The following is a 12587-nucleotide window of genomic DNA, read 5'->3' as shown; positions in this document are numbered from 1 at the left end:
CAAACCGAACAAGATTTTCTACAACAATCTAAAACGTTAATAGAAAGATTCAAAGATAAAGGATACAAGTCATCGACCTTACAGCAAATACAAGAAAAGGTAATTAATATGGACCGTAAGGAATTATTACAAACCACAAAGAAAAAAACGGAAAAACCTTACCAGATAGCGTTTTGTACGGATTTCAATAGGCAATACAAACAATTGGAACATGTTTTTAAAACACATTGGCCGATTCTAATGAGAGATCCAACTTTTAGTAAAATTTTACCAAAAAAACCAAATTTTATTTATAGAAAACCCCCAATTTTAAAAGACATAATAGCGAAAAATATCCCCGATCCACCTAAGAAAGTGGTAACTTTTTTAGACCAAAAAGGATACTTTAGATGTGGTGAATGTGTGATTTGCCGCACATGCAAAAAGAAAAATAAATCAAGAAAAGAAACTGAATTCAGATCCACAGTTACAGGTCAAAAATTTAAAATAAATAAATTTATCACATGCAGAAGCTCTTATGTTACCTATCTATTGGAATGTGAGTGTGGACTCCAATACATAGGACGCACAACAAGAGAGCTAAGGATAAGACTAAGAGAGCATGTGGCCAACATTAAAAAAGGCTTCAAAAAGCACAGTTTATCAAACCACTTTAGAATTTACCATAATAAGGATCCAAGCAAATTAAAATTTTGCGCCATAGACACTATAGAAAAACATTGGCGAGGCACCAACATGAAAAGAGCCATTTCTCGAAATGAGACATGGTGGATCCATAAACTTGACAGCATGACGCCGAAGGGTTTAAACATCGAAATAGATATTAATTGCTTCATAAATGATTTTTAAAGAATTTTAGAGATGCTATTATTTATTTTAACATATAATATTAATATATAATTTTAACATGAATGTACAATAACCTCAGTTAATTCAAGCTTGAAAACTTTTCTAAAATCCTTTTTAAAATCCTTTTTCCTTATACCTATATGACATTTATTTATTTATATATGTATTTATTAAAGTAACAGAGATTGTATGCCATTGGAAAGTGTATGGGTACAATCGTGAAACAAAGAGCATAGGATTAATGCTAGTCTTTACCGTTAGGTGGCAGCATAAGTTAATATCGTAACTAAGTATATTAACATATTACATTTATATATACATTGTACCTATCCCAACCAGTAAACATAGAATTAGGTATCGTGTGCCATCTTGTACGATGTATGTAAATACACGGTATTAAACTAAGGGTTTAATTGTAGTACAACTCGAATTGATGTTACTTAGAGAGAGGAGGTCTCATCTCACCACTAGAGGGCAGGGTGTCCATTAAGCCAAATGGACTTTTCAGAACGATCGTAACTATATTATTGTTGTTTAATAAAGGATTAGACGAATATATCGGGACAGGAGACATGACCAAATATTATATTGGGGAGTGAGGAGAAACTTTTAAGTAGAGAAATAGTGAGAACCGGAAGAGATGCACAGCACAATACTATTTAAGCTTAATGACAGGCTCGGATAGCCAGCTACAGAAGACGCTGTGTTCAACAGCGAAACGCGTCTAGCGATTGGCCGAGAGCCCTGTCACATGATATCCGGTCGGTGAAGCGCACGCTGCGGGAGCAGTTAACCACCGAGCCGAGTGTTTTACATGTCTTTTACAAAACTATGTTTGTGAGTATCCCATTGTCTGTTAACCCTAATAAATTGTATTTTTAAACGGGCTTCACCATGGAAAGTTTTTTCTTTTTATGAGGACACTTGGGAGTATTCAAAGAGGAAAAGGAGTCTTTATTGGAATTCTAGCCAACAATATTGAATTCAAAGATCATCATGATTACCATTACCTGCTCAGATTAAACCAGATTGTGGTAAGTACATCCACAAAGGGGGAGACCCCGCAAGCAACACGGATGAGCACCAGCACTTTATAATTTGAAAAAGGACTTTTATTATGGACTTTATATGAGTTTTTTTTACTGCACTTGTTTTATGGTGATATTTAACAGGACGTTTATACACAATTTCAGCACAGCACTATTGCACTTGATGATTCATTTCATTATGCAGCTTTATATATTTATTCATTATGCACATATGAATTTCAATATGCACTTTTGAATTTTATTGTAATTTATGGTATATTTACAAATTAACACTTTTGAGCAGCGCTGCAAACACAGATCAACACATTTAAAAAGCACTTGCACTTTTATTGCAGCTAGCAGCTCATTCATCTGTTTTAATTAATCAATTAATCTAATTATTTTACCATAAGCGCGAGGTACACTAGTTTCACATATATCACACGTACACAACCACACTAGGCCCCAATTACTATTGTTTGTACCCCTAAAAGGCTAGGAGTAGGGGGAGTATGGAACAGGCAGCACCCTCAAACCTTCAGAAGTATGAGATGAACCCCAACAACTTGGAAAGGTGGATCTCTCTCACACGTACCAACACAGACTATCCCCCAATTTAACTGATCCCCAAAGGTTTTTGATTAAATAGCGGAATAGAAAATATGATCCCAAAAAAGTGTATGTATATCACACGTACACAACCACACTAGGCCCCAATTACTATTGTTTGTACCCCTAAAAGGCTAGGAGTAGGGGGAGTATGGAACAGGCAGCACCCTCAAACCTTCAGAAGTATGAGATGAACCCCAACAACTTGGAAAGGTGGATCTCTCTCACACGTACCAACACAGACTATCCCCCAATTTAACTGATCCCCAAAGGTTTTTGATTAAATAGCGGAATAGAAAATATGATCCCAAAAAAGTGTATGTATATCACACGTACACAACCACACTAGGCCCCAATTACTATTGTTTGTACCCCTAAAAGGCTAGATGAGGAGTAGGGGGAGTATGGAACAGGCAGCACCCTCAAACCTTCAGAAGTATGAGATTGTGTTCACTGTACCCCACAAAGATTGAGTTCACTGCACCCCACAATGATTGTGTTCACTGCACCCCACAAAGATTGTGTTCACTGCACCTCACAAAGATTGTGTTCACTGTACCCCCCAAAGATTGTGTTCACTGCACCCCACAAAGATTCTGTTCACTGTACCCCACAAAGATTGTGTTCACTGCACCCCAAAAAGATTGTGTTCACTGCACCCCAAAAAGGATGTTGTTCACTGCACCCCAAAAAGGATGTTGTTCACTCCACCCCAAAAAGATTGTGTTCACTGCACCCCACAAAGATTGTGTTCACTGCACCCCAAAAAGATTGTGTTCACTGCACCCCAAAAATGATTTTGTTCACTGCACCCCAAAAAGGATTTTGTTCACTGCACCCCAAAAAGGATGTTGTTCACTCCACCCCAAAAAGATTGTGTTCACTGCACCCCAAAAAGATTGTGTTCACTGCACCCCACAAAGGATTTTGTTCACTGCACCCCAAAAAGATTGTGTTCACTGCACCCCAAAAAGGATGTTGTTCACTGCACCCCAAAAAGGATTTTGTTCACTGCACCCCAAAAAGATTGTGTTCACTGCACCCCACAAAGGATTTTGTTCACTGCACCCCACAAAGATTGTGTTCACTGCACACCAAAAAGGATTGTGTTCACTGCACCCCAAAAAGATTTTGTTCACTGCAGCCCAAAAAGATTGTGTTCACTGCAGCCCAAAAAGATTGTGTTCACTGCAGCCCAAAAAGATTGTGTTCACTGCAGCCCAAAAAGATTGTGTTCACTGCAGCTCACACACAGAAAAATGGATGTGGATCACTGACACCTGCCTATCTCCAATCCCACACCACACAGCAATATCGATTGTAGTTTGTAGAACACAGTTTCCCTAAAATTCAGCAGACTCTGTCCCTAACAGGATTGAGAAGAGATCGTAGATCAGGATTGAGTGCAGACCCCACCCCCCACACAGCAATATCGATTGTAGTTTGTAGAAGACACTGACCCTATAATTCAGCAGACTCTATCCCTAAAATGCCTACAACTCGCCCTGCCTAAACACTCCGACCTGTCCCTCAATTCTATCCGGACACAAATGTTTTTTTCCTGCCTATCTTTCCCTAATCAGCAGCCAGCACGTTGATGTGTGCTCTGTCCCTGAATCTAAGCAGCATAATGACGCCGCTGCGGCTGCCTCGAACTTATAAAGACTTGGTCACATGCTTCAGACGGCCAATCACAGCTACTGAGACATTTGCAGGCATGGCTGGGATGGCTTAAGGCACACCAGTTAAACGATTGTTGATTGGCTGTTGAAAGCCTGCCATGAAAAGAGCGCCAAAGCATGCAAAACCCGGAAATAAAACGACCGAACACGGATTTTTACCCGAACATACAGTAAAGTGTCCGTGTCCGTGTTCGGGTACAAAAAATCCAATTATTCGGTACGAACACGAATAATACAGTCCGTGTTCGCTCAACACTACTCATATTTAGTGTTGAGCGAACACGGACTGTATTATTCGTGTTCGTACCGAATAATTGGATTTTTTGTACCCGAACACGGACACGGACACTTTACTGTATGTTCGGGTAAAAATCCGTGTTCGGTCGTTTTATTTCCGGGTTTTGCATGCTTTGGCGCTCTTTTCATGGCGGGCTTTCAACAGCCAATCAACAATCGTTTAACTGGTGTGCCTTAAGCCATCCCAGCCATGCCTGCAAATGTCTCAGTAGCTGTGATTGGCCGTCTGAAGCATGTGACCAAGTCTTTATAAGTTCGAGGCAGCCGCAGCGGCGTCATTATGCTGCTTAGATTCAGGGACAGAGCACACATCAACGTGCTGGCTGCTGATTAGGGAAAGATAGGCAGGAAAAAACCATTTGTGTCCGGATAGAATTGAGGGACAGGTCGGAGTGTTTAGGCAGGGCGAGTTGTAGGCATTTTAGGGATAGAGTCTGCTGAATTATAGGGTCAGTGTCTTCTACAAACTACAATCGATATTGCTGTGTGGGGGGCAGGGCCGGACTGGGAATAAAAACCAGCCCTGGAAATAATTTCATACCAGCCCCATAGCATTATTATACCGGCCCAACAGCATAACGCCATTATTTTCCTGTTCATAAAAGGGAAAACCATGCATTTTAAAGCACATGTTAAGCGTGTATTATATGTAGATAAGACAGATATGAAATCACATAGGGTTTTATATATATGTATATAGATAGATACATAAATACTGTATATAAGAGCAAATTCCAGTTAAAAGTGGAGCAATTATCAAGAACAGTCCACTTATTGTGATGGTGATATATTACCAGAATAAAAAACAATCAAAGTCTGGCAGCGGTGGTGGTGAGGGGGGTGGCTGCGGTGGTGGTGGTGGTGAGGGGGGTGGGATCGGTGGTGGTGAGGGGGGTAGGATCGGTGGCTGCGGTGGTGGTGATGAGGGGGGGTGGGATCGGTGGTGGTGAGGGGGGTGGCTGCGGTGGTGGTGAGGGGGGTGGGATCGGTGGTGTTGAGGGGGGTGGTTGCGGTGGTGAGGGGGGTGGGATCGGTGGTGGTGAGGGGGGGTGGCTGCGGTGGTGGTGGTGGTGAGGGGGTGGGATCGGTGGTGGTGAGGGGGTGGGATCAGTGGTGGTGGTGGTGAGGGGGGTGGGATCGGTGGTGGTGAGGGGGGTGGGATCGGTGGTGGTGAGGGGGGTGGGATCGGTGGTGGTGGTGGTGAGGGGGTGGGATCGGTGGTGGTGGGGGTGAGGGGGGTGGGATCGGTGGTGGTGAGGGGGGTGGGATCGGTGGTGGTGGTGGTGAGGGGGGTGGGATTGGTGGTGGTGGGGGTGAGGGGGGTGGGATCGGTGGTGGTGAGGGGGGTGGGATCGGTGGTGGTGAGGGGGGTGGCTGCGGTGGTGAGGGGGTGGGATCGGTGGTGGTGGTGGTGAGGGGGGTGGCTGCGGTGGTGGTGGTGAGGGGGGTGGGATTGGTGGTGGTGAGGGGGTGGGATCAGTGGTGGTGGTGGTGAGGGGGGTGGGATCGGTGGTGGTGAGGGGGTGGGATCAGTGGTGGTGGTGGTGAGGGGGGTGGGATCGGTGGTGGTGGGGGTGAGGGGGGTGGGATCGGTGGTGGTGAGGGGGGTGGGATCGGTGGTGGTGAGGGGGGTGGCTGCAGTGGTGGTGGTGGTGAGGGGGTGGGATCGGTGGTGGTGGTGGTGAGGGGGTGGGATCAGTGGTGGTGGTGGTGAGGGGGGTGGGATCGGTGGTGGTGAGGGGGTGGGATCAGTGGTGGTGGTGGTGAGGGGGGTGGGATCGGTGGTGGTGAGGGGGGTGGGATCGGTGGTGGTGGGGGTGAGGGGGGTGGGATCGGTGGTGGTGAGGGGGGTGGGATCGGTGGTGGTGAGGGGGGTGGCTGCAGTGGTGGTGGTGGTGAGGGGGTGGGATCGGTGGTGGTGGTGGTGAGGGGGTGGGATCAGTGGTGGTGGTGGTGAGGGGGGTGGGATCGGTGGTGGTGAGGGGGGTGGGATCGGTGGTGGTGGGGGTGAGGGGGGTGGGATCGGTGGTGGTGAGGGGGGTGGGATCGGTGGTGGTGAGGGGGGTGGCTGCAGTGGTGGTGGTGGTGAGGGGGTGGGATCGGTGGTGGTGAGGGGGGTGGCTGCGGTGGTGGTGGTGGTGGTGAGGGGGGTGGCTGCGGTGGTGGTGGTGGTGGTGAGGGGGGTGGCTGCGGTGGTGGTGGTGGTGAGGGGGTGGGATTGGTGGTGGTGGTGGTGAGGGGGGTGGCTGCGGTGGTGGTGGTGGTGAGGGGGGTGGCTGCGGTGGTGAGGGGGGTGGCTGCGGTGGTGGTGGTGGTGAGGGGGTGGGATTGGTGGTGGTGGTGGTGAGGGGGGTGGCTGCGGTGGTGGTGGTGGTGAGGGGGGTGGCTGCGGTGGTGGTGGTGGTGAGGGGGGTGGCTGCGGTGGTGGTGGTGGTGAGGGGGGTGGCTGCGGTGGTGGTGGTGGTGAGGGGGGTGGCTGCGGTGGTGGTGGTGGTGAGGGGGGTGGCTGCGGTGGTGGTGGTGGTGAGGGGGGTGGGATCGGTGGTGGTGAGGGGGGTGGCTGCGGTGGTGGTGGTGAAGGGGGTTGCTGGGAGGGGGGCAGTATAGAGCAGTATAGGGGGACAGTATGGGGGGGCAGCATGATGGGAGGGGGACAATGGAGGACAGTATGGGGGGAGGGGGGCAGTATGGGGCGGTGGGAGCAGAGTGACAGTCAGTTGGACACCTGGAACGCTATACTTGCAGGCAGTGTATTTCCTGACACTCTGCTGTGGCAGAGATTGTGTTTGTACTGTGCTCTACTTGAGCGTCCTCGGGGCAGGGAGCATTTCTCCTACCTGACCCAGTGGCAGCTGGCAGGAACAGCTGTGAGACAACAAGAAGCGGGAGTTGAAGCCGGCCGGAGTCGGGGGGCGGAGCTGGGAGGCGGTCCTAGGAACAGATGACTAATTGTGAATACAGCTAGCGCCAGGCTGGATAGGAGGTCCGGTGGGGAGGCATATGGTAGAAATGATCCCGCCCCTGCAGCCACTGAAAGCCCTGCAGGAGCCAGGAGGAGATAGGTTCTCCTATATGTCGCCCCTCCTGCCCGCCTATACCCCCTCGTGCTAACTGTATCCACAGTGTGAAGAAGTGACAAGCAGGTATGCGTACCTAGGACCGCCCCCCAGCTCCGCCCACAACTCCGGCTAAGGCAAGCTATCTATGTACAAACTTGACAGAGGACCTGTGCGGGCTCCCTGCAGGCTGCTATAGTTACACCTCTGTCATACACAAGGAGGGGAGGAGGGAGAAGAGGACTTTGACGCTCCTCCCCTCTGTCTCAGATCACGGAGCACCGTCCCGCTCTTCTGTGCACCCGGCCACCCCCCGCCGCCCGGGATTGGTCCTGGGCACCGCAGCAGCTGGCCACAGTCCAAAGCGGCCCCAGGGCAGGCAGCCTACCGGGAAATTTCCCGCTATCCCGGTACGCCAGTCCGGCCCTGGTGGGGGGTGGGGTCTGCACTCAATCCTGATCTACGATCTCTTCTCAATCCTGTTAGGGACAGAGTCTGCTGAATTTTAGGGAAACTGTGTTCTACAAACTACAATCGATATTGCTGTGTGGTGTGGGATTGGAGATAGGCAGGTGTCAGTGATCCACATCCATTTTTCTGTGTGTGAGCTGCAGTGAACACAATCTTTTTGGGCTGCAGTGAACACAATCTTTTTGGGCTGCAGTGAACACAATCTTTTTGGGCTGCAGTGAACACAATCTTTTTGGGCTGCAGTGAACAAAATCTTTTTGGGGTGCAGTGAACACAATCCTTTTTGGTGTGCAGTGAACACAATCTTTGTGGGGTGCAGTGAACAAAATCCTTTGTGGGGTGCAGTGAACACAATCTTTTTGGGGTGCAGTGAACAAAATCCTTTTTGGGGTGCAGTGAACAACATCCTTTTTGGGGTGCAGTGAACACAATCTTTTTGGGGTGCAGTGAACAAAATCCTTTGTGGGGTGCAGTGAACACAATCTTTTTGGGGTGCAGTGAACACAATCTTTTTGGGGTGGAGTGAACAACATCCTTTTTGGGGTGCAGTGAACAAAATCCTTTTTGGGGTGCAGTGAACAAAATCATTTTTGGGGTGCAGTGAACACAATCTTTTTGGGGTGCAGTGAACACAATCTTTGTGGGGTGCAGTGAACACAATCTTTTTGGGGTGGAGTGAACAACATCCTTTTTGGGGTGCAGTGAACAACATCCTTTTTGGGGTGCAGTGAACACAATCTTTTTGGGGTGCAGTGAACACAATCTTTGTGGGGTACAGTGAACAGAATCTTTGTGGGGTGCAGTGAACACAATCTTTGGGGGGTAAAGTGAACACAATCTTTGTGAGGTGCAGTGAACACAATCTTTGTGGGGTGCAGTGAACACAATCATTGTGGGGTGCAGTGAACTCAATCTTTGTGGGGTACAGTGAACACAATCTCATACTTCTGAAGGTTTGAGGGTGCTGCCTGTTCCATACTCCCCCTACTCCTCATCTAGCCTTTTAGGGGTACAAACAATAGTAATTGGGGCCTAGTGTGGTTGTGTACGTGTGATATACATACACTTTTTTTGGATCATATTTTCTATTCCGCTATTTAATCAAAAACCTTTGGGGATCAGTTAAATTGGGGGATAGTCTGTGTTGGTACGTGTGAGAGAGATCCACCTTTCCAAGTTGTTGGGGTTCATCTCATACTTCTGAAGGTTTGAGGGTGCTGCCTGTTCCATACTCCCCCTACTCCTAGCCTTTTAGGGGTACAAACAATAGTAATTGGGGCCTAGTGTGGTTGTGTACGTGTGATATACATACACTTTTTTGGGATCATATTTTCTATTCCGCTATTTAATCAAAAACCTTTGGGGATCAGTTAAATTGGGGGATAGTCTGTGTTGGTACGTGTGAGAGAGATCCACCTTTCCAAGTTGTTGGGGTTCATCTCATACTTCTGAAGGTTTGAGGGTGCTGCCTGTTCCATACTCCCCCTACTCCTAGCCTTTTAGGGGTACAAACAATAGTAATTGGGGCCTAGTGTGGTTGTGTACGTGTGATATACATACACTTTTTTGGGATCATATTTTCTATTCCGCTATTTAATCAAAAACCTTTGGGGATCAGTTAAATTGGGGGATAGTCTGTGTTGGTACGTGTGAGAGAGATCCACCTTTCCAAGTTGTTGGGGTTCATCTCATACTTCTGAAGGTTTGAGGGTGCTGCCTGTTCCATACTCCCCCTACTCCTAGCCTTTTAGGGGTACAAACAATAGTAATTGGGGCCTAGTGTGGTTGTGTACGTGTGATATACATACACTTTTTTTGGATCATATTTTCTATTCCGCTATTTAATCAAAAACCTTTGGGGATCAGTTAAATTGGGGGATAGTCTGTGTTGGTACGTGTGAGAGAGATCCACCTTTCCAAGTTGTTGGGGTTCATCTCATACTTCTGAAGGTTTGAGGGTGCTGCCTGTTCCATACTCCCCCTACTCCTAGCCTTTTAGGGGTACAAACAATAGTAATTGGGGCCTAGTGTGGTTGTGTACGTGTGATATACATACACTTTTTTGGGATCATATTTTCTATTCCGCTATTTAATCAAAAACCTTTGGGGATCAGTTAAATTGGGGGATAGTCTGTGTTGGTACGTGTGAGAGAGATCCACCTTTCCAAGTTGTTGGGGTTCATCTCATACTTCTGAAGGTTTGAGGGTGCTGCCTGTTCCATACCCCCCCTACTCCTCATCTAGCCTTTTAGGGGTACAAACAATAGTAATTGGGGCCTAGTGTGGTTGTGTACGTGCGAGATACATACACTTTTTTTGATCATATTTCCTATTCCGCTATTCAATAAAAACCTTTGAGGATCAATTGAATTGCGGGATAGTCTGTGTCGGTACGTGTGAGAGAGATCCACCTTTCCAAGTTGTTGGGGTTCATCTCATACTTCTGAAGGTTTGAGGGTGCTGCCTGTTCCATACCCCCCCTACTCCTCATCTAGCCTTTTAGGGGTACAAACAATAGTAATTGGGGCCTAGTGTGGTTGTGTACGTGTGATATACATACACTTTTTTTGGATCATATTTTCTATTCCGCTATTTAATCAAAAACCTTTGGGGATCAGTTAAATTGGGGGATAGTCTGTGTCGGTACGTGTGAGAGAGATCCACCTTTCCAAGTTGTTGGGGTTCATCTCATACTTCTGAAGGTTTGAGGGTGCTGCCTGTTCCATACCCCCCCTACTCCTCATCTAGCCTTTTAGGGGTACAAACAATAGTAATTGGGGCCTAGTGTGGTTGTGTACGTGTGATATACATACACTTTTTTTGGATCATATTTTCTATTCCGCTATTTAATCAAAAACCTTTGGGGATCAGTTAAATTGGGGGATAGTCTGTGTCGGTACGTGTGAGAGAGATCCACCTTTCCAAGTTGTTGGGGTTCATCTCATACTTCTGAAGGTTTGAGGGTGCTGCCTGTTCCATACCCCCCCTACTCCTCATCTAGCCTTTTAGGGGTACAAACAATAGTAATTGGGGCCTAGTGTGGTTGTGTACGTGCGAGATACATACACTTTTTTTGATCATATTTCCTATTCCGCTATTCAATAAAAACCTTTGAGGATCAATTGAATTGCGGGATAGTCTGTGTCGGTACGTGTGAGAGAGATCCACCTTTCCAAGTTGTTGGGGTTCATCTCATACTTCTGAAGGTTTGAGGGTGCTGCCTGTTCCATACTCCCCCTACTCCTCATCTAGCCTTTTAGGGGTACAAACAATAGTAATTGGGGCCTAGTGTGGTTGTGTACGTGTGCTATACATACACTTTTTTTGGATCATATTTTCTATTCCGCTATTTAATCAAAAACCTTTGGGGATCAGTTAAATTGGGGGATAGTCTGTGTTGGTACGTGTGAGAGAGATCCACCTTTCCAAGTTGTTGGGGTTCATCTCATACTTCTGAAGGTTTGAGGGTGCTGCCTGTTCCATACCCCCCCTACTCCTCATCTAGCCTTTTAGGGGTACAAACAATAGTAATTGGGGCCTAGTGTGGTTGTGTACGTGTGATATACATACACTTTTTTTGGATCATATTTTCTATTCCGCTATTTAATCAAAAACCTTTGGGGATCAGTTAAATTGGGGGATAGTCTGTGTCGGTACGTGTGAGAGAGATCCACCTTTCCAAGTTTTTGGGGTTCATCTCATACTTCTGAAGGTTTGAGGGTGCTGCCTGTTCCATACCCCCCCTACTCCTCATCTAGCCTTTTAGGGGTACAAACAATAGTAATTGGGGCCTAGTGTGGTTGTGTACGTGCGAGATACATACACTTTTTTTGATCATATTTCCTATTCCGCTATTCAATAAAAACCTTTGAGGATCAATTGAATTGCGGGATAGTCTGTGTCGGTACGTGTGAGAGAGATCCACCTTTCCAAGTTGTTGGGGTTCATCTCATACTTCTGAAGGTTTGAGGGTGCTGCCTGTTCCATACTCCCCCTACTCCTCATCTAGCCTTTTAGGGGTACAAACAATAGTAATTGGGGCCCAGTGTGGTTGTGTACGTGTGATATACATACACTTTTTTTGGATCATATTTTCTATTCCGCTATTTAATTTAACTGGGCCTCCATGCGAGACCTGTGTGCCTTGTTGCGCTGTTTTGAGTACTCCACCAACATGGCCAGTGGCAATGACGCCGTTCTCAGCTTAACTATCCCACTTCTATGCCTCCTTGAAAAAACAATTCGGGCGATGATGGAAGAGGATGTGGCACAGGATGAGGAGGAGGAGGAGGATGAAGAGGTAACATTTCCAAGGCTTTCAGGGCAGTCATTCGCAAGGGGCTCCGAGGGTGGGTTCCTGCACACGCAAACGCCAGGGACGCAATTGTCCAGCAGGGGCACAGTTCTGGAGGATGAGGAGGATGAGGAGGAGGAGGAGCTGGAGGAGGAGATGGAACCATGTTCACAGCAGGGTGGCACCCAGGCCAGCTCATGGCCATCACTGGTGCGTGGCTGGGGGGATACAGAGGACACGGACGATACACCTCCCACAGAGGACAGCCTTTCGTTGCCTCTGGGCAGCCTGGCACACATGA

The sequence above is a fragment of the Pelophylax lessonae genome (assembly GCF_965119305.1).
Source record: "Pelophylax lessonae genome assembly, chromosome: 9".
Classification (NCBI taxonomy): Eukaryota; Metazoa; Chordata; class Amphibia; order Anura; family Ranidae; genus Pelophylax; species Pelophylax lessonae.
This window is presented reverse-complemented; position numbering follows the sequence as displayed.